Genomic DNA, 21052 nt, shown 5'->3' on the forward strand with positions numbered 1-21052 from the left:
CTCCCTGTTCCTTACAGCGTGCAGATGGGTGGGTTCTGCAGATGGACCATGGGCACCCAAAGGTTTTGGTTGTACAGACTGGGAGGTACTAATTATCTTTGGACCCCTGTCATGGGTGGCTGGGTGACCCAAGTGGAGCTACCAGACCTTAGGTCCCTGATGTGGGTAGGTGGGGACCTTCTTTAACAGGCAAAGCAATGTCAAACATCAAACACCCACGTCTCCACCTCACAGCTGAAATGGTTGGAGTTTGCCAGCAAGGACCTATTCTCCTGAAATAGGCCCACACAGGCCTATGCAGAAGGGAAAGGTTCTCAAAGTCCACGGATAGTTTATGCCTGGACAGGAGCCGCTTCTGTCCTGAGCTCCCTGGTTAATGGGGCTAGCAAATTATCTTTTCCCCTGACTTGCAAATTTTTTCCTTCCCAAAGGCTAGGAGGATGGCTCTAGGTGCTCAACATGGCCTATCTCAGGCCAGAGATTCAGCTGCTGAAGCCGGCTTGGGGGTGGGGAGGGCACGGTAAAATATACGCAAGTACTTAGCTTTTGCCAAGAGCGCTGTTCTTCACAGGTTCCAGAGGCGTGAGTAGACCGTGCGGCTGGCTGCCTCTCCGTGAGGAAACTGCAGCTGAATGCCAGCACCAGCCCGTAGCCGCCGCCACTCCGGGAATGGTGCCTGAAGGCTCCTGGAGACCCAGGTCCGGTAACTTCTCTCCACTTCTGAACGGTCTCTTCTTCCCCTTGCCCTTCAGTTCGTTGTCTAAGCTTCCCTTTGATGCTCAGGGCTCCCAGCTTGTCACAAATATACTTGTTTCACTTGTTTTTTTGGGTCTTTGTTATAAAGAGGGCTCGCCAGAAGCATCTGTCTATTCTTCCATCTTGGCTCCGCCTCCTAGGTTGTGTCTTGAGTCAATTTCTTTTGAGATATAAAATCGAGAAGTAAGTGGAGTGATGGAGACCTCCTACCACCAAGAAAGCAGAGCTGGGAGCAGAGTGTGTCCTTTGGACCTGGGGTCCCTGTGATGAGTTGTTCCCTAGACCAGGGGAAGATTGATGACAAGGGCCTTCCCCTAGAGTTGACAGAGAGAGAAAAGCCTTCCCCTGGAGCTGGTGCCCTGAATTCAGACTCCTAGCCTCCTAGAGTGTGAGAAAATAAATTTCTCTTTATTAAAGCCATCCACTTGTGGTATTTCTGTTATAGCAGCACTAGACAACTAAGACAACTAATAACAGTATAACATTGATTAGGCATTTTAATAAATGTGTGTAAGTCAAATCTATTTCCAGTTAAAAATATGATGTTGGATTCTGATTGTGATATGAAGACTTTGCAGTTGTTTATTAGTTTCACCGCCTCTTTCAAAGGAAGTAGCAAGGACATTGGTCTTCCAAGTGCATAATTTATCCCATTAGTGACCTTTTTAGGCAACAATGCATACACAGAAGTTTTACATAGTTTAGTGTGTTCTCTTTTCTCAGCAGTGGAGATGGTGTGTTCTAGCGCTCCCAGGCATTTAGTGGAACCGAGGTCTTTTTTTTTTTTTTTATTGATTATTGTTGTGTTCTTTTTTCTCTTTCTTTTTGCTGTGTTCTGATTTGGTTTATGGTTTACCTAGTGCTGGGTGAACTAAGGGGTGGTCAGCAATATGGACTTTAAAGTCTAAATTTAGAAGTTGCTGATTTATTCCACATCTTTAAGGAATTTGTTTCAGGTCTAGCCTGTGGTTTGGCAGCTGGACCAGGCCCTCCAGAGGGTGGGCCAAGGGTCAGTCAGAGGTAACGTTCCTGGCTTTGCAGAGTCAAGATGTGGGTCTGACTCACTGCCTTGCCTCAGGACGATTGGAGCCCTGGGCCGAGGAAGGGGGTTGGGAAAAGGCATTCTCTGTGTGATAAAAGAGGTGCTGCTAGTGCCACCCCAGGATCTGCCTACAGATACGCATGTGTCAGCACTTGTCACCACTTTCAGCACCGAGGGGATACAAGACATGAATGGTACTTCGGACCTGAAAAGGGACAGAGAAGCTGTTCCTAGGATAATGCTTTAGAGTGAAAGCAAACTCAGGGCAACTGAGTTGGACTGCATATTTGGAAACAAGGGACCTAAAACAGAGAGAAGCTCAGTCACTCCTCTGCAGTGGGAAGTGTGGGCTTAGATGCAGAAGCCTTAGGCTTCCAATTGGCCACCACACTGACTAGGTCTGTGATCACAAGAAAGCTAACTTACTTTTCTGAGGTTTAGTTTTCTCATCTCTTTAATGGTGCTAATAATGCATAATAATTCATAAGCAATGATTAAATACTCTGTGTAAACCTTTCTGCAGACATAAAATATAATTATTTAACTAGTGCAAAATTAGTTGAAGTGAGAGTCTTGTTGAGAAGCAGATTTGTTGTTGCTTTGCTTTGTTATGTTGTCTCTAAATATCACAGAAGCTCAGCTTCCTTGACTGCGTGCATTTCTTCCTGTGAAATGGGGCCACCGTTTAGCCTAGAAACATGCATTCCTAATGTTTGTTTGTAGATTTGAGGTCTGCATTGTAACAACTGTAAGCAGATGACCTTTTATACAGCATGGACATTCTTAAAAATAAGACATTGTTATTTAAAAATTGGTCTTGCCTCTTTAGAGGGCAATCTTCTTTTTTGCATGCCTAGGTCACCCATTTCCACAGAAGGCTCACCCAAAATTTCCCAGTTCACCTCAAACAGGGCCTGGTGGCTGAGTGCACCCTCAGGCTAAAGGGTTTCATTCTGAAGTTCCTCTGGGCTGCTAGTCTCAGGCTACTTGCTATCACTGAAATCTCAATTAAGTACAGCCTGAAAATCCCGGGGAAAAGTATCAACTGTTGAAGGGAGTAAGAGGGTTGAGGAGGTGATCCCCTGCAAAGAATGCACTGGAGCCCCTACAGATTCTAGAGAAACTCCCTCGAAAATAGGTTTGACGCGATTCATAGAAAACGGACAGAAGAGTCAGTTTGCTTCAAGGTGGAAGTAGTTCTGGTGAGCCCACGGTCTCCAACACATCATCCCTGGACACTGAACACAGGACGGCTCCTGCCCCTTCTGAGGTGTGCTTTTTGTACTGTAGTGTCAGAATGGTGGTTTGTTCAAGTGGCCCGGGAGGTATAATATACCAGGTCTACGTGAACTTCCTGATAGTGTCACCTTGCCCTCCCTAGGGAGCATCTGCATTTTGGCCAAACATTAGGAATTTAATATTTAATGCTAAAAGAGAAACTGCTCAGAAAGTCTAGAAACCTGTCATGTGCCTCATGGCAATTATAAGATCCCTGGGCTCCCCTTAAACAAAGAGCTTTGTTCTTTTAAAGCAATTACCAGAAGTAAAAAAGCTCCAATGCCAGTAAAACTTTTAAAAGGCACATCTGCTGAAAGATTTGAGTTCAGGCTGTCTGTGGGTAGCTGGAGATCTATCGGTGCCCAGAGACAGGGTCTGCAGTCAGTGTTTGCAAATGGTGTCCCCCCAACCATTGCTTGGCTAATGCCCCATCTGTGGCTGGCGGCAATGTTAGCCTTTAATTGACATTATACCTTGATTTGATGGAACACACTGCATCAACTACGTAGTCTTGCATCTGGAAGTTGTTTTTCTACCAGGTTGCCAGTATCTTTATTAGCAAATTGTTGTTAGATTGGTAAAACAATTGGATCAGTGAAAATGGCTGAACATTATTCAATAATTTTGCTTGTGAATCACCTTTGTTGATTGGAAAGCAGCAAATCTCAATCCTCTCAGAGTCCTCCAGCGTGGCCCTTGACCTTCCTATTAGTGAATGTCTCTCTCACCTGGGCTGCAATGTGCATGGTGCCCAGGTGCCTGTTGGCTATGCTCCCATTCCAGTGTGCGAGGAAGGGGCTTAGGATAAGGAATAGGGACCTCGGTGGAAGGGGGCTGACCCTGGCCTTAGTGACCACTTGCTAATTTGACTTTCTCCTTCTAGAGAACCGTATTCACAGAACCTGGTTCATCTCTGCAAGCTCTGTTCTCCTTTCCCATTCTTTTTGCTACTTCAGATCACCCTTGTGCAAAGTTTCTTTTTTCTCCCTTTTTTCCTAACTCAAGCACACGTCATTGAATGGGACCAATTCATAATCTTCATCAAGAATTCCTTTAGAATAAGAGGAGAAATCTCTTTCCCTTGGTTTGTTATCGCCACAGTCACATCTATGCATGTGTTTGGGGTAAACCAAAAACCAAACCTGTTGCTGTCGAGGTGATTCCAACTCATAGCGACACTATAGGTCAGAGCAGAACTGCCCCATAGAGTTTCCAAGGAGAGCCTGGTGGGTTTGAACTGCTGACCTTTTGGTTAGCTGCTGCGGCGCTTAACCACTATGCCACCAGGGTTTCCTGTGTTTGGGGGTAGCAGTTTTAAAAACTCAAAGTCACACAAGACCTCTGCAAATTTTTTTTCATACATCTGAGTACATGATACATTTATTTTAGTTAAAAAATGAGATAATCTCATACTTAAATTTCTACAATTTGATGTTTTAGATAATATCATATTTGAAGATCATAGAGACTCATAGCAATCCCATAAAACTGCCCCCATAGGGTTTTCTTGGTTGTAATCTTTATAGGAGCAGATTGTTAAGTGTTTCTCCTGCGGAGCTGTTGTTGGATGGGTTCCAACTGCCAGCCTCTTGGTTTTGTGCCACCAGAGCTCCTTGACAGTCATGAAAACCAAACCTAACCCATTGCCATTGAGTCGATTCCGACTCATAGTGACCCTATAGGACAGAGTGGAACTGCCCTATAGGGTTTCCAAGGAGCCGCTGGTGGATTCAAACTGTCAGCCTTTTGGTGAACGGCCGTAATTGTTAACCACTGCACCACGAGGGCTCCACTGATAGTACATATAGATGAACTTAATTCTTTTCAACATAACGCTGTACAACGAATGTGCTGTTGTACATAACTGTTTCCCTATCCATGGAAATGTTGGGGTTGAAGGGTTCATTTTTTTAAAAAAAATATTTTATTGTATTTTTGGTGAAAATATACACAGCAAAACAGGTTCCCATTCAACAGTTTCTATACATAATGTTCAATGATATTGGTTACATTCTTCACATAGTCTCGACATTCTCATTATTTCCATTCCAATTAGCCTAGTCTCACTGCCCCCAACCTTCTCATTCCTGCATTAGAGTAACCGTAGTTCATCTCATTTCGTATATACAATTTTTTAAAACAGTGCAGTACTCAACGGTGACATTCTTTACTTTTTGAGCTAACCTGCTACTTAGTTAAAAGGTGACTTCAGGAGGTAGCTTCTCTTCAAGGTTTAAAGAGTATCCCAGGGCAATAATCTCGGGGATTCCTCCAGTCTCAAACGGTCCAGTAAGTTTGGAAGCTTTAAGAATTTGAAGTTCTGTTCCACATTTTTCCCCCTTCCTATCAGTATCCACCTATTGTCACCCTAGCAGAACATTCAGTTCTTCTGGCCTCAAGATAGACAAGGCCGTGGTTCATGCAGACAGTTTGTCTTGTAGTCTGGTTCCTTCTCTGATTCTCAGGTTTCCTTCTTTCTCTCTTGCTCCAGATGAATATAGACCAATAGTTGTATCTTAGATGGCTGCTCACAGGCTTTTAAGACCCCAGACACTACTCAACCAAACTAGGATGTAGAACATGAATTTTAGGAACTGTATTATGCCAATTGACTGAGTTGTCCCATGAGACTATAACACTAAGTTGAAGGGTACATTTCTATAAAAAATATTTTAATTATTTTAAAACACTTCTATAATTAGAGTTTTCTGTACAAAGTCAAAATTCTTTTTGTTGAGAACCCTACCCTTTGCAGAGTATCAGTCACAGAAACATATGGAGCAGTTTTGTTTGGAGAGTCATCAAGTCTCGTTTCCTCTCTGTTTTCATTAAGTTTCAGAGAAGCCTCTGTACCCAGCATGGGCCCAGGCACTGGAAAGCGAATGAGTCTCAGCCACGGAGTGTCTTACAACTGAAATCACTAATTAATGCAATACTACTTATAACAAGGGAAACCTAATGGTGCAGTGGTTAAAGCGATTGACTGCTAAACCAAAGGTTGGCAGTTTGAAACCACCAGCAGCTCCGTGGGAGAAAAACGTGGCAGTCTGCTTCCATAAAGATTTACAGCCTTGGAAACCCTATGGGGTTGCTATGAGTCCTAATCTACTCAATGGCAGTGGGTTTTATTTATAACAAAGAACAATTGATTCTGACTTCTTTTTTTTTTTTTTTAGAGGTCAGACAAGCGAGACGAACCTGGATCTGGAGAAGAAGCTGCTGGATGGGAGACACAGGACCTGGGTGAGTTTCCAGTCCCATGCTGGAGGTGGGGCCCTTCCTGAGTGCGGAGCTGCCGCCTCATCCTCAGGTTCAGCAACATTTCATCACATAAAAGCCTGAGGGAACCACAGGTTACAGTGTTACGCAGAGCTGAGTGACACAAGTTAGAAATTTTAAATTTCCTTTGAAAGGCATGAAAATGTCCAGGGAACATATGGCCTACCTCGTGATTGGATATGCCACCTACCAGACTTGTAGCCTCAATTTTCTCACCTGAAAAATGGTAATAATAATATCTACTTCACGCTGTTATTGAGAGATATAGAAATAATATATTCAATAGGCTTAGCAAAATTCCTCACCCAGAGCAGATACATGGAAATATTGTCTGTTATTAATGACACAAAGAACGTGACATTAATGACACAAAGAACATGACATCAAGGCTTACAGAGATTTAGCTGTGTCCAACATCGCTGATAGTAAAGCCACTGTGGTGATCTGGTTTCCTGACACCAAATCCCCCACTTTTGCCAATTCACTGTGCTTTCTCTCAGCAAATGCTCGTAAAAGAGCGCTGGCTGGCTGAGGGATCCTACAGTGGAATCCCTTTTGGACTCCTCCAGAAAGCCACTGGGTGCTTCTTTACTGGACTCTGCAGAAAGAAATTGTGCAATCTACAAAGCTGTTTCTTCCAAGCACACAACTCGGATGCTTATATTTAATATAAAAATCCAATATATAATATTAAATGGGCAGAACTGCATGATTTAAAAAACTAAATATTTGAAGAATTGTCTCCCAAATCTAAAAACCCCTTCATCTTTATACAACTGCTATGTATTTCTGTATTTCTTCACAGTCTCGTATTTATTCAATTTTAAAGTTAAATTTCTTTCAAAGAAATTACAAAAATAGCACATTTAAACAATGTCCAAAAGGAGAGAAAAAGTTAATAAAATCCTGTCACGATCCCCACTGCTATTTACCTCCACCTGCCTCAAGTTAACAGCCTTGCATGTGTTTTTCTGCACTTTCCTTCTGGCTCAGGGGTGATTTTCAACTGTTATTTTCACAAGAATGGGTTCTCTCTAGAGAGAAAACTCATTCTTGTGAAAACAACATATTTTATATGTATGTAATATGTGTGTTATATATATCATACATATTATATAAATATATAATATAAATTGTTAAAAAAAGGTATTTCTGGTAAGTCACTGGTCTTGCAAAATTCTATCCTGCAATCTTCAGCGTTTTTTCTATCACCAAGGCCATGTTTTCCAACCACTGCTCCTTCTTTGTTTCTAACTTCTGCATTCCAATTATCAGTAATTATCAATGTTTCATGACTGCATGTTTGATCAATTCCAGACTGCAGAAGTTGGTAAAAATCTTCAATTTCTTCATGTTTGGTGTCAGTGGTTGGTATGTAAAATTGAATAATAGTTGTATTAGCTGGTGTTCCTTGTAGGCTTCTGGATATTATCCTATTACTGACAGCGTTGTACTTCGGGATAGATCTTGAAATGTTCTTTTTGATGATGGATGTGGCACCATTCCTCTTCAAGTTGTCATTCCCAGCATAGTAGACCATGTGATTGTCAGATTCAAAATGGCCAATACCAGTCCATTTCAGCTCACTAATGCCTAGGATATTGATCTTCAAACATTCCATTTCATTTTTGACAACTTCCGATATTCCTTGATTCATTGTTCACACATTCCAAGTTTTGGTTGCTAATGGATGTTTGAAGCTGTTTCTTATTTTGCATTGTGCCACATCATCAAAAGAAGGTCCGAATAGCTTTTCTCCATCCACAATATTAACAAATTGTAGATAACATTGTGAAGAATGGGAATTCCAGAGCACTCAGTTGTGTTCATGTGGAACCTATACATAGAAAAGGCAGTGATTCGAACAGAACAAGGGGATACTGCGTGCTTTAAAATCAGAAAAGGTGTGTGTCAGGGCTGTATCCTTTCACCACACTTAATCTGTATGCTGAGAAAATAATCTGAGAAGCAGGGCTATATGAAGAAGAATGCAGCATCAGGTTTGGAGGAAGACTCATTAACAAACCGAGCTATGCAGATGACACAACCTGCTGAAAGTGAAGCGGACTTAAAACATCTACTGATGAAGATAGAAGACTACAGCCTTCAGTATGGATGAATAGCACAAAGGAAACAAAAAATTCTCACAACTGGACCAATAAAGCAACACCATGATAAGTGGAGAAAATATTGACCTTCGTAGGGATTTCTTTTTACTTGGATCCACAATCAACCCCCATGGAAGCAGCAGCTAAGAAATTAAATGATGTATTCCATTGGGCAAATCTGTTGCAAAAGACTTCTTTAAAGTGTCAGAAAGAAAAGATGTCATTTTGAGGCCTAAGGTGCACCTGACCCAAGCCATGGTATTTTCAGTCACCTCATATGTATGCAAAATCTGTACAACAAATAAGGAAAAACAAATAAGAATTGATGTATTTGAATTATGGTGTTGGTGAAGAATATTGAATATACCATGGACTGCCACAAAAATGAACAAATCTATCTTGGAGGAAGAACAGCTGGAATCTCCTTAGAAGTTAGGATGGCAAGACTTAGTCTCACTTACTTTAGACATATTATCAGGAGGGACTAATCCCTGCAGACAGGAATCACGCCTGGTAAAGTAGAGGGTCAGTGAAAAAGAGGAAGATGTTCAATGAGACGGATAGACACAGTAGCCGCAACAATGGGCTCAAACACAGCAATTGTGAAGATGATGCAGTATTGGGCAAGGCTTTGTTCTGTTATACATGAGGTCACTGTGAGTTGGAACCCACTCGATGGCACCTAACAACAATAAAAAGTGATATATGTATGTACACACACACGTATATGTATATTTAATATATGTATTATAGTTTCTCACTTAACAATAAATCCTTTATATTCCTCCAGATTAACAGAAATAGGTCTTAATTCTTTATAATAATTCCATTGTATGGGCATATCACAATTTTTATTCAAACAATGCTTTGATAAACATTTTTGATTTATTTATCTTTATATACTGGTGTTTTTGTTTCCATGTGACATATCTTGTCTAATTCCTGATCTCAAGGGGAAGGCTCTCAGCCTTTCTCCATTGAGAATAACGTTGGATGTTGGTTTTTCGTGTATGCCCTTAATTACGTTGAAAAATTTCCCTTCTATTCCTATTTTGCTGAGAGTTTTTAATCAGGGAAGTATGTTGAATTTTATTAAATGCCTTTTCTACATCAATTGATCTGATCATGTGGCTTCTTCTCCTTTGTTTTATCTATGTGGTGAAGTACATTGATTGATTTTCTAATGAAACACATTTGCATTCCTGGTATGAATCCCACTGGATCATGGTGTATGACTTTTTTAACGTATTATTGAATCTTGCTGGCTAGAATTTTGTTGAAAATTTTTGCATCTGTCTTCATGAGGGGTATTGGTCTGAATTTTCTTTTTTCTGTGATGTCTTTGCATGGTTTTGGGTATGCTGGCTTCATAGAATGAGTTAGAGAGTACTCCTCCCTCTTCTAAGTTTTTAAAGAGTTTGAGTAGAATTGGTGTCAGCTCTTCTCTGACTGTTAAAACTCCCTATCTGAAGACATCTGGTCCTGAGCTTTTTTTTTGTGTGTATGTCAATTTTTTGATGACATCTTCAGTCTTTTCTTTTGTTATGGGTCTGTTTATATTTACTACCTCTACTTAAGTTAGTTTAAGCAGGTAGTGTGTTTCTAGGAATTTTTCCATTTTATCTAGGTTTTCAAATTTGTTGGAGTACGGTTTTTCACGATATTCTGTTGTCTCTTTATCTCAGTTGGGTCTGTTTTAATGTCTCCAATTTCATTTCTTATTTTGGTTAATTGCCTCTTCTTGTCTTTTTTGTCAGTCTAGCCAATGATTTGTCCATTTTATTGATACTTTCAAAGCACCAACTTTTGGTTTTGTTGATTCTTTCTGTTTTCTATTTCATTTATTTCTGTTCTGATCTTTATTATTTCCTTTCTTCTCATAGCTTAGATCTTCTTTTGCCCTTCCTTTTCTATTTGTTCAAGTTGTCAATTCAAGTTACAGATTTTGGAGCCTTCTTTCTTAACTTAGGCGTTTATACTGTGAATTTCCCTCTGAGCACTGTTTTTGCTGTATCCCAAAGGTTTTGGTATGTGGCTTTCATTTTCATTTGATTTCAAGTATTTTTAACTTCACTTTTGATTTCTTCTATGACCCAGTAGATTTTTAGTAGTGTGTTATTTAGTTTCCACGTAATTTCTTTTTCCTTATTCTTCCTGTTGTTGATTTCTAACTTCATACTGTTATGGTCAGAGAAGATGCTTTGTATGATTTTAATCTTTTTAAATTTGTTGAGACCTGTTTTGTGGCCGAGCATGGTCTATTCTGGAAAATAATGCATGTGCCCTGGACAAAAATATGTATTGGTCTGCTGATGGGTGGAGTGTTCTATACACGTCCATTAGGCAGAGGTGGATTAACAAGTAAGCAAGGTATGCAAGGGCTTACTTGTAGTTACTTACTAATTTGTAGTGCATAGTTTCACACGGGATTCACCACATCTTGATGTGGTAACAAACAGGTGAAGTTGTGCACTACCGATTAGTAAGTAAGCACAAGTAAGCCAGTGTGTACCATGTTTATCGGGTAATCCGTCCCTGCCATTAGGTCAAATTGGCTTATGGTCTTAAGTCCTCAGTGTCCTTACTGGCCTTTTTAAATGTTCTATCTAGAGTTGAAAGAGGTGTTGACAACTATTATTGTGGAGTTATGTATTTCTCCTTCCATATTGTCAGTGTTTGTTTCATGTATGTGGAACATTCATGCTAAGTGTGTATATATAATTGTTATGTCTTCTTGACGGATTGACACTTTTATTATTGTGTAATGTCCTTTTTTATCTCTTATAATAGATTTTGATATAAAATCTATTTTATCTGATATCAGGATGGCCACTCCTACTCTTTTTTGGTTACTAGTTGCATGGAATATTGTTTGCCATGCTTTTATTTTCAGTCTGTTTGTGTCCTTATGTCTAAGGTGTGTTTCTCGTAGGAGCAAAAGGATGGATCATTTTTTTTTTAATCCATTCTGTCAGTTTCTGCCTTTCGCATGGGAAGTTTAGATCATTTGCATTTAAGGTTATTACTGAAAATGAAGTATCTACTTCATTCATTTTGCTTATTATTTTTTATGTGTCATATAATCTTTGAATTATTAATTCTCATTTTTCTGTTTTTTGGTGTGTTTAGCTTTTTTGTGATAAGTCTTTTGATTTCTTCCATTTTTTTCTTCTGTTTATTTTTTCTAAGTGTTTTCTTAATGGTTACCACAAATATTTTATTACACATCTTTCCATTGCAACAACATTTAACATACAAACAAGTTACACACAACATTAATGTACTACTTAACATACTACAAATATTTCTGGTTTGCTCCTCCCTCACCTTTTTCTTTTGGTGAATCTCCATTGACATCATTATATTTCTCATATCCAATAGATTTAACTTTTACTTATTTCTTATGCACTTGACATTGTATACCAAAAAACCCACTGCTGTCAAGTTGATTCCGACATCGTATAACTTGTGGAAATTAACTACTGAATTTATTCCCTGAAAATATCACATACTTGGTCCTTATATTTGCCCATGCTGGTGCTGTAGTGGAAACCCTGGTGCCGTAGTGGTTGAGTGCTACAGCTGCTAACCAAGAGGTCGGCAGTTCGAATCAGCCAGGCTTTCTTTGGAAACTCTATCCGGCAGTTCTACTCTATCCTATAGGGTCGCTGTGAGTCGGAATTGACTCGAGGGCAATGGGTTTGGTCTTTTTTTGGGTTCTCTGGTGTACTGGTTAAGAGTTTGGGTGCTAACCAAAAGGTTGGCAGTTCGAATCTATGAGGCACTCCTTGGAAATCCTATGGGGCAGTTCTACTCTGTCCTATATGGTCACTGTGAACTGGAATCAACTCAATGGAAATGGGTTTGGTTTGGTTTTTTTTTTTGGTTACTTTTTTTGGAGATCTCTATATCTCTTTTAAAAAATTATTTTCATTTCCCATATGTAGGTTTGAGTATTTGTTTAATACTCTTTCTTTTCCATTTGAAGAGCTCCCTTAAGTAATACTTGCAGAGCTGGCCTAGTAATGGCAAATTTCCAGAGCTTCTGTTTATTTGGGCATGTCATGAATTCCTTCTCATTTTTGAATGACGAATGACACCTTTGCTGGGTAAAGAATTCCTGGTTTGCAATTTTTTTCCTGCAAAATTTTATATATCACCCATTATCTTCTGACCTCCTGGGTGTCTGGGGCAAAATCCACATTAATTCTTTTGGTGGAGCCTTGATATTGTGCTTTTCTTTTGCTGCTTTCTGAATTCTCTCCTTGTCTTTTGTTTTCAGGAATTTATTATGATGTGTCTTGAAGAGGACCTTGTTGTTTTTCTTCCGCATGGAGTTTGTGTAGCTTCCTGTATTTGCAAGCTTGGTTCCCTTTTTCGGGTTTAGAAAATTCTCCATGATTACCTCTTGGCAAATTCTATGCGTTCGTTATTATCATAAATGCTCTGCAATTCCAAAAATTCTAGATTTTTTAATTCCGTCCTACATTTCCATTTGGCTTTGTTCACTATTCTTTGTTCCTTTCTCTTATTTTTCTTGAGACTTAATAAGTTCAGTTACTCTGTCTTCTAGTTTACTTATTTATCTTCTATCTGCTGGAATCTATTGTTGAATGTTTCTCTTGCATTTGCTAATTCAATTATTTTAGTCTTCAGTTCCATTATTTCTCTCTTTTTTTTAAACATTTTCCATATCCTCGTTGAGTTTCTCATTTTGTATCTCTTTTTGTTTCCTGATCTCCATTAGTTTGTTTTCTGTGTGTTCCTTGTTTTCTTTAAACATATTTAACACTATTGTTGGGAAGTGTTCTATTTTTCCTATTATCCTGGTCTCCATAGAGAGATTTATACTTCTTCATGTTTTTCTTTTGATTGGGTTTTCTTCTTTTGATCCTGTATGTTTTATTACTATTATTATTTTAATAATTTTTATTGTGCTTTAAGTGAAAGTTTACAAATCAAGTCAGTATCTCATGCAAAAACTTGTATACACCTTGCTACATACTCCCAATTACTCTCCCCCCTAATGAGACAGCCTGCTCACTCCCTCCACTCTCTCTTTTCCTGTGCATTTCGCAAGTTTCTAACCCACTCTACCCTCTCATCTCCCCTCCAGGAAGGAGATGCCAACATAGTCTCAAGTGTCCACCTGAACCAAGAAGCTCATTCCTCACCAGCATCCCTCTCCAACCCATTGTCCAGTCCAATCCATGTCTGAAGAGTTGGCTTCGGGAATGGTTCCCGTCCTGGGCCAACAGAAGGTCTGGGGGCCATGACCTCTGAGGTCCTTCCAGTCTCAGTCAGACCACTAAGTCTGGTCTTATGAGAATTTGGGGTCTGCATCCCACTGCTGTCCTGCTCCCTCAGAGGTTCTCTGTTGTGTTCCCTGTTAGGGCAGTCGTCGGTTGTAGCCGGGCACCATCTAGCTCTTCTGGTCTCAGGCTTATGTAGTCTCTGGTTCATGTGGCCCTTTCTGTTTCTTAGGCTTGTAATCGCCTTGTGTCCTTGGTGTTCTTCATTCTCCTTTGATCCAGGTAGGTAGAGATCAATTGATGCATCTTAGATGGCTGCTTGCTAGCGTTTAAGACCCCAGAAGCCACTCTTCAAAGTGGGATGCAGACTGTTTTCTTAATAGACTTTATTACGCCAATTGACTTAGATGTCCCCTGAAACTTTGGTCCCCAGGCCCCTGCCCCTGCTACACTGGCCTTCGAAGCATTCAGTTTATTCAGGAAACTTCTTTGCTTTTGGTGTAGTCCAGTTGTGCTGACCTCCCCTGTATTGTGTGCTATCGTTCCCTTCACCTAAAGTAGTTCTTATCTACTATCTAATTAGTGGATGCCCCTTTCCTGCTCTCCCTACCTCCCCCCTCTCATAACCACAAAAGAATGTTTTCTTCTCAGTTTAAACTATTTCTCAAGTTCTTATAATAGTAGTCTTATACAATATTTGTCCTTTTGCAACTGACTAATTTCACTCGGCATAATGCCTTCCAGGTTCCTCCACATTATGAAATGTTTCACAGACTCCTCATTGTTCTTTATCGATGCGTAGTATTCCATTGTGTGAATATACCATAATTTGTTTATCCATTCATCCATCGATGGGCACCTTGGCTGCTTCCATCTTTTTGCTATTTTAGACAGTGCTGCAATGAACGTGGGTGTGGATATATCTGTTCTTGTAAAGGCTTTTTTTCCTCTAGGATATATTCCAAGGAGTGGGATTGCTGGATTGTAAGGTAGTTCTATTCCTAGCTTTTTAAGGAAGCGCTAAATCGATTTCCAAAGTGGTTGTACCATTTTACATTCCCACCAGCAGTGTATAAGTGTTCCAGTCTCTCCACAGCCTCTCCAACATTTATTGTTCTGTGTTTTTTGGATAAATGCCAGCCTTGTTGGTATGAGATGGAATCTCATTGTAGTTTTGATTTGCATTTCTCTAATGGCTAATGATCGTGAGCATTTCCTCATATATCTGTTAGCTACCCGAATGTCTTCTTTACTGAAGTGTCTGTTCATATCTTTTGCCATTTTTTAATTGGGCTATTTGTCTTTTTGCAGTTGAGTTTTTGCAGTATCATGTAGATTTTAGAGATCAGGCCCTGATCGGATATGTATTGCTAAATTTTTTTTCCCAGCCTGTAGGTAATCTTTTTACTCTTGTGGTAAAGTCTTTGGATGAGCATAGGTGTTTGATTTTTAGGAGCTCCCAGTTATCTAGTTTTTCTACTGCATTGTTAGCAATGTTTTTTATACTGTATGCCGTGTCTTTATTGCTTTAGATTTTATATTTAGGTCTTTGATCCATTTTGGGCTTGTTTTTGTGCATGGAATGAGGTTTGGGTCTTGGTTCATTTTTTTGCAGATGGATATCCAGTTATGCCAACACCATTGTTAAAAAGACTGTATTTTCCCCATTTAACTGTTTTGGGGGCCTTTGTCAAATATCAACTGCTCATATGTGGATGGATTTATGTCTGGATTTTCAATTCTGTTCCATTGGTCCATGTGTCTGTTGTTGTACCAGTACCAGGCTGTTTTGACTACTGTGGCAGTGTAATAGGTTCTAAAATCAGGTAAAGTAAGGCCTCCCACTTTGTTCTTCTTTTTCAGCAATGCCTTATTTATCAGGGGCCTCTTTTCCTTCCATATGAAATTGGTGGTTTGTTTCTCCATCTCGTTAAAGAATGTCGTTGGGATTTGGATCGGAATTGCATTAAATGTATAGGTCACTTTTGGTGGAATAGACTTTTTTATAATGTTAAGCCTTCCTATCCACGAGCAAGGTATGTTCTTCCACTTATGTAAGTCTCTTTTGGTTTCTTGCAGTAGCATACTGTAGTTTTCTTTGTATAAGTCTTTTACATCTCTGGTAAGATTTATTCCTAAGTATTTTATCTTCTTGGGGGCCACTGTAAATGGTATTGATTTGGTGATTTCCTTTCAATGTTCTTTTTGTTGGTGTAGAGGAATCCAACTGATTTTTGTATGTTTATCTTGTATCCTCATACTCTGTTGAAACTCTTCTATTAGTTTCAGTAGTTTTCTTGAGGATTCCTTAGGGTTTTCTGTGTATAAGATCATGTCATCTGCAAATAGAGATAATTTTACTTTTCATTGCCAATCTGGTTGCCCTTTATTTCTTTGTTTAGCCTAATTGCTCTGGCTAGAACCTCCAGCACAATGTTGAATAAGAGCGGTGATAAAGGGCACCCTTGTGTGGTTCCCAATCTCAAGGGGAGTGCTTTCTGGTTCTCTCCATTCAGGATGATGTTGGCTGTTGGCTTTGTATAAATGCCCTTTCTTCTGTTGAGGAATTTTCCTTCTATTCCTGTTTTGCTGAAAGTTTTTATCACGAATGAGCGTTGAACTTTGTCAAATAACTTTTCTGCATCAATTGATAAAATCATGTGATTCTTGTCTTTTGTTTATTTATGTGATGGATTACGTTAATTGTTTTTTGAATGTTGAACGGTCCCTGTATACCTGGTATGAATCCCAGTTGGTTATGGCGAATTATTTTTTTGATATGTTGTTGAATTCTATTGGCTAGAAATTTGTTGAGGATTTTCACATTTAAGTTCATGAGGGATATAGTTGTGTAATTTCTTTTTTTGTGGTGTCTTTACCTGATTTTGGTATCAGGGATATGGTGGCTTCATAGAATGAGTTTGGGAGCATTCCGTCCTTTTCTATGCTCTGCAATACCTTTAGTAGTAGTGGTGTTAACTCTTCTCTGAAAGTTTGGTAGAACTCTGCAGTGAAGCCGTCCAGGCCAGGGTTTTTTTTTAGTGGGGGTTATTACCTTTTCCATCTCTTGTTTTGTTATGGGTCTATTTAATTGTTCTACCTCTGACTGTGTTAGTTTAAGTAGGTAGCGTGTTTCTAGGAAATCATCCATTTCTTCTAGGTTTTCAAATTTGTTAGAGTGCAGTTTTTCATAGTAATCTGATATGATTCTTTTAATTTCAGTTGGGTGTGTTGTAAATTGCCCATCTTATTTCTTATTTGTGTAATTTGCTTCCACTTCTGTTTTTCTTTCGTCAGTTTGGCCAATGGCTTATCATTTGTGTTGATTTTTTCAAAGAACCAGCTTTTGGTCTTGTTAATTCTTTCAATTGTTTTTCTGTTTTTTTTTTTTTATTTCATTTAGTTCAGCTCTAATTTTTATTATTTGTTTTCTTCTGGTGCCCGAGGGTTTCTTTTGCTGCTCTCTTTCTATTTGTTCAAGTTGTAGGGATAATTCTTTGATTTTGGCCCTTTCTTCTTTTTGGATGTGTGCATTTATTTATATAAATTGACCTCTGAGCACTGCTTTCACTCTGTCCCAAAGGTTCTGATAGGAAGTGTTTTCATTCTCATTGGATTCTATGAATTTTTTTATTCTGTCCTTAATGTCTTCTGTGATCCAGTCTTTTTTGAGCAGGGCATTATTCAGTTTCCAAGTGTTTCATTTGTTTTCCCTGCCTTTTCTGTTATTTTTTCCACTTTTATGGCTTTACGGTCAGAGAAGATGCTTTGTAATATTTCAGTGTTTTGGATTCTGCTAAGGCTTGCTTTATGACCTAATATGTGGTCTATTCTAGGGAACGTTCATGTGCATTAGAAAAGAAAGTTTACTTGGTTGCTGTTGTGTGGAGTGTTTGTATATGTCTATGAGGTCAAGTTGGTTGATTGTGGTATCTAGATCTTCCGTGTCTTTATTGAGGTTCTTCTTTATGTCCTGTCCTTCACCAAAAGTGGTGTGTTAAAGTCTCCTACTATGATTGTGGAGCTGTCTCACTTTTCAATGCTGATAGAGTTTGTTTTATATATCTTGTAGTCCTGTCATTGGCACATAAGTATTTAATATGGTTATATCTTCCTGATGTATTGTCCCTTTAATCATTATATAGTGTCCTTCCTTATCCTTTCTGATGGATTTAACTTTAAAATCTGTCTTGTCAGAAATTAATATTGCCACTCCTGATCTTTTTTGATTGTTGTATGCTTGATGTATATTTTTTCCATCTTTTGAATTTTAGTTTGTTTGTGTCTCTAAGTCTAAGGTACTGGTTTTTTTTTTTTTTTTCTGGGTATAAGTCTAAGGTGTGTCTCTTGTAGGCAGCATATAGATGGATCATGTGTTTTAATCCATTCTGCCACTCTCTGTCTCTTTATTGGTGCATTTAGTCCATTTACATTGAACGTAACTGTGGATAGGTATGAATTTAGTGCTATTATTTTGATGTCTTTTTTTGTGTGTTGTTGACAGTTTCTTCTTCCCACTTAATTTTATGTGCTGGGTAGAATATCTGTATATATTGTCCTTTCCTCATTTTTGTTGTTGTTGATTTTGTTTCTGCTGAGTCTTTTTTTTTTTCCTTCTTCTTGTGTTGTATTTTGATGAGTAGGATAGTTTGTCTCCTTTGTGGTTACCTTATTTTTTAACCCTATTTTTCTAAATTTAAAACTAACTTTTATTTCTTTGTATTGTCATATCTTCCGCTGCATATGGAAGTTGTATGAATACATTTCTTAGTCACTTTTTATTATTTTAATGTTGTCTTCTTTTATATAATAACATTGCTGTTACCCTGTTTTGAGCTTTTATTTTTTTAAAATCTTACTTTGTTTTTTTGATTTCCCTGTGTGGGTAGACTTCTGTTTGCTCTGCCCAGTGTTCTAGTCTTGGGTTGATACTTGATATTATTGATTTTCTAACCAAAGAACTCCCTTTAGTATTTCTTGTAGTTTTGGTTTAGTTTTTACGAATTCCCCCAACTTCTGTTTATCTGGAAGTATCCCAATTTCGCCTTCATATTTAAGAGATCTTTTTTTTTTTTTTTTGCTGGATATATGATTCTTGGCTGGCAATCTTTTTCCTTCAATTTTTTAAAATAAGCCTTCCCATTGCCTTCTTACCTGCATGGTTTCTGCCGAGTAGTCCAAGCTTATTCTTATTGGCTCTCCTTTGTAGGCGACTTTTCGTTTATCCCTAGCTGCTCCTAAAATTCTCTCTTTATCTTTGGTTTTGGCAAATTTGATTATAACATGTCTTGGTGACTTTCTTTTAACATCTACCTTATGTGGAATTAGATGAGCATCTTGGATAGATATCTTCTCATCGTTCACAGTATTAGGGAAGTTTCCTGCCAACAAATATTCAACAATTCTCTCCGTATTTTCTGTTATCCTTTCCTGTTCTGGTACTCCAATCACTCGTAGGTTATTTGTCTTGATAGAGTCCCACATGATTCTTAAGATGTCTCCATTTTTAGAAATTCTTTTATCTGATTTTTCTTCAAATATATTAGTGCCAAGTGATTTATCTTCAAGTTTAGTAATTCTGGCTTCTACTTGTTCAATTCTGCTCTTCTAACTTTCTATTGAGTTGTCTACTTCTGTAATTTTATTGTTACTCTTCTGAATTTCTGATTGCTGTCTATGGATTTTTCCAGCTTATGAATTTTTTCATTATGTTCCTAAATAATCTTTCTAATTTCTTCGTCTATGTTTTCCTTGGCTTGTTCTGCATATTGCCCGATTTCCTTCCTGATGTCTTGAAGGACTCTGTATATTAAACTTTTGTATTCTGGCTCTGGTAATTCCAGGAATGCACTTTCCTCTAGAAGATCCCTGGATTCTTCCTTTTGAGAGCTTGTTGAGGTGATCATGGTCTGTGTCTTTATGTGACTCCGTATTGACTGTTGTCTCCAATCCATCTGTAAGTTATTGTATTAGGTTATGCTTGCTTACTGTGTGTAAGCTTCTTGCTTTGTTTTGTTTTGATATACACCTATGGGTTGTTTGAGTGAGCTAGCTTGATTATTTTCACCTTTGGAGCTCTGACGTCCTGCCCCCAGATGGCTAAAGCTGTTATCAGGTATATCAGTCTAGGAGTCCATTCACTTTTCTTGTATGAATTCAGCTTAGGTGTCCAGGTAGCCGATCATCAAGTGTGTGGTACAGGCTCTGTCTACAGTCTTAGAGGGGCAGGTGTGATTGGTGTGTGTACTGGTATCTGATTGCTGCAGGGGGTCACACTCTGAACAAGGCAGGGGGCTGAGAACCGATCCCCGAGTGTCTCTGAGGAACGTGCGTCCATGTTCTATAGAGCGGGCATGTGGGTGGGTTCTGCAGAAGGACCATGGGCACCCAAAGTTTTTGGTTGTAAGGACTGGAAGGTACCAGTTATCCTTGGACCCCTGTTGTGGATGGCTGGGTGACCTGAGTGAAGCTACCAGTCCTTAGGTCCCTGATGTGGTTAGGTGAGGACCTTGTTTAATAGCAAAGCAACGTCAAACATCAAACTCCCACCTCTCCACTACACAGCTGAAATGGTTGGAGTGTGCCAACACAGGCCTATTCTCCCAAAATAGGTCCACACAGGTCCACGCAGAAGGGAAAGGTGCTTGAAGTCTATGGAGTGTTTATGCCTGGCCAGGAGCTGCTTCTGTCCTGAGCTTCCCCAGTTAGTGGAGCTGGCAAATTATGTTTTCCCCCAATTGCAATTTTTTTCCTTTTCCAAGGCCAGGAGGATGGCTCTAGGCACTCAGCAGGGCCTGTCTCAGGCCCAGGGAATTCAGCCGCTGATGCTGGCTTGGGGCGGGGCATGGGGCATGGTAAAGTATATGCAAGTACTTAGCTTTTGCCAAGAGTGCCGTTCTTCTCTGGTTCCGGAGGTGTGAATAGGCTGTGTGGCTGGCTGCTTCTCCCTGAGGAAACTGCGGCCGAACACTAGAACCAGCCCGCCAATGCAGCCACTCTGCGAATGGTGCTTGATGGCTCCGCACGATTTGGGTCTGGGAAGTCCTGTCCACTTTTGAACAGTCTCTTCCTCCCCTTGCCCTTCTGTTTGTTTTCTAAGCTTGCCTTTGAAGCTCAGGGCTCCTAGCTTTTCACAAATATACTCGTTTCACTTGTTTTTTCAAGTCTTTGTTGTAAAGAGGGCTCACCAGAAGCACCTGTCTATTCTGCTATCTTGGCTGCACCTCCTCATTATTATTTTTGACTCTGTTGCATTTTAATGTTATTCTAACTTAAAATTCAGAGTTTTCTTTATTTCAAGGAACTATTTTTGTTAGGTTTACCTCCACAATCTTTTT

At 39.3% G+C, this 21052-nt stretch overlaps 1 long non-coding RNA gene across 1 annotated transcript in view; it reads left to right on the top strand.

The window, feature by feature from the left end:
• The first annotated feature begins 590 nt into the window (after positions 1-590).
• The window catches only part of LOC126085667 (uncharacterized), a 250506-nt gene continuing 230044 nt past the window's right edge, over positions 591-21052 (top strand). Inside the window, exons 1-2 of the long non-coding RNA XR_007519318.1 lie at positions 591-698; positions 6253-6319. This is a non-coding gene — a long non-coding RNA (uncharacterized LOC126085667). The remainder of the gene's footprint in view (positions 699-6252; positions 6320-21052) is intronic.

This window comes from Elephas maximus, chromosome 11, assembly GCF_024166365.1.
Source record: "Elephas maximus indicus isolate mEleMax1 chromosome 11, mEleMax1 primary haplotype, whole genome shotgun sequence".
Lineage (NCBI taxonomy): Eukaryota > Metazoa > Chordata > Mammalia > Proboscidea > Elephantidae > Elephas > Elephas maximus.